Genomic DNA, 2,395 nt, shown 5'->3' with positions numbered 1-2,395 from the left:
CCAGTCCAGTCAGCTCAGACACACACAGAATGGTTCACCAAAATGTTAGAACTGACTGGGTACAGAAGGGACTATCAGCTCAGTTAAAAAGGTGCACCACCCCATCTCATGTCTTTGTCAGCATCTGGCTCCAGGAGCGGTATCAGAGATTTGCTCTTATTACTCCCCATGCTCTCATTTGATGTCTAATAAACTTTGGAGGCATACAGAGCAGTGACCCAAACATAACTGTAATAACATATCAGCTTTACTTAGTCTCGTGAGTAGTCTGCAAGCAATAAGAGGATGACCTTGAGCACCATTTGGGGATGTTTTCTCCTCCGGAAAAGCTCGTTTACACTCTGCATGCAGTGTTGGAGTGTCGACGGCCTGTTTGGTGGGGTGAGTGTTGAGGACACATGCATGGGTGTGAGGTTCTAAGCCTCAGCTGGGGGCAGCTGTGGCCTAGAGGTTGGAGAAGTGGCTTGTGATCGGAGGGTTGCTGGCTCGATTCCCCCACCGGACAGGCAGGAAATATTTGGGTGTGCTGAAGTGATTAATGCGATAAATGCCCCCCCCCCCCCCCCCCCCCCCCCCCCCCATTAGCCAGCTGATGTGCACTTAACCCCCAATTTGATGCTGCTCACTACTCCTGTGTGTTTCACTGCATGTAATTTGCTGGGTGTTGTGTGTGTGTTCAACTAGGGATGGGTCAAATGCAGATGACAAATTCAGTGTGTGAATGTAAAAATATATATACTGTCAATAAAGTGATTCTTCTTCTTAAACTGCGATGTGCTTAGTGTTTTTTGACAATCCCTATAGACACTGTGACTTGCTTTCCACTATGCCCAGCACTACAACTCCCTTGATTTTTAGCCACACAAGTTCACGACCGACACCAGCACCCTTATATGGAGACATTATGTTTTATGATTCTTGTACCTCATACTTTCTTTGTCGTCCTACCAAGTCTTTAGTAAATCATTTTTATTTCTTATTCTTATGCTATATAATTCCATTGCATATTTCCCTGTCAATTATATGAGAAACATTGCTGAATGCAATAGTAGGAAACAACTCTGAGGTGGAGGATTTAGCTGATGAACTAAGCGATAAAGGCTATATTCCACCTGACTCACTCAGAATTTGATCAGAAGACAGAGTGTCGCAACTTTATCTAAACATGTGCAGAGATCCAGAGGACGTGTGCACAAATGTCTGCACGGTGAAAGTGTTGATATCACTGACACCAGGATGGACAAAGCATGGCTGGGAAGACTGGCAACCACTAAACTGTGGACTACACTGATACAGAGTTGCTGAAACACATTGCAAACTGCACAAATGCTATGTCAGTATCAAATGCTGTGTCACTCAAATGAACATGTTCTATTGTAATGTATGACAAGTGAGTGAGTGACAGATTTTTCAAACTGAGGAAACATCTAAAAGTAGTTATTTAGGATGCTCTGATTGGCCACCAATCATTATCCACCAATATTTGTTATAAATAATTTGATTGGTAGTTTCTATAAAGGCATATCAGATCGATGTTATATAATCCTGTGTGTGGTTAGTGACATGTAATGTCTTCTTATGCTTACAAAAAGAAGCTCTTTTGGAGCATTTCACACAGGCCAGTAGGTGTGACACACTGCTCCTACAGACACAAACTGGAGTGAACTGAAGTATGGCTCTGAATGAGGACAAACAATTTCTTTTTCTACCACAGCATTCACCAGCTACCGTGGAACGTCTGTGACAAAAAAATTGGGTGTGGATGGCTTCAGCATATCTGCTGAGGGTGATACCAGGTGAGCAGTGCTTTTTTTTGCTTTTGTTCTTTCCCTCTCTAGAGTCACAGTTACACTGATGTTTCCAAAAGGTTTTCCTTTTTACCTTTTTTTTTTGCTGTTCTCTTCTTTTTGCTTAATCTCATCCTTGACTCCATGCCACACAACAAAACACCTTAACACCTAACATGAGACAGTACAAATACTGACCCTCTCCTCCATGGTTTTGACACATATGTTTTATGTTTTATTCAGTTTTACAAGTGTCCACAGGGACTGAAATGAAAAGCATCGATCCCCAAAGACAAAGAAACGTGTAGCTACTTGACTTTAAATGATAACTAGATGATCTTCTGCTGGTTTGCAGTGATACAAGTTAGACGTGCAGTGTACATACTGCAGAGGACTAATGTAGCCATAAAAGTCAAACGCTTGAATTAGTTTTAGTCTATGGTGTTACATAAAAAGATCATAAAACATCAAAGACTGGCGGGAGAGGCTCGAGAAACCGCAGGACATCCTCTGCATGTTGATGCAAAACTGAATCAGTTCATTTATCATTCATTTATAGGCTGGGTTTTGATGATTGATGGGTTTGATCCAGTTCTCTGCACCAAAAT

Source organism: Scatophagus argus, chromosome 7, assembly GCF_020382885.2.
Source record: "Scatophagus argus isolate fScaArg1 chromosome 7, fScaArg1.pri, whole genome shotgun sequence".
NCBI classification, from domain to species: domain Eukaryota; kingdom Metazoa; phylum Chordata; class Actinopteri; family Scatophagidae; genus Scatophagus; species Scatophagus argus.
This window is presented reverse-complemented; position numbering follows the sequence as displayed.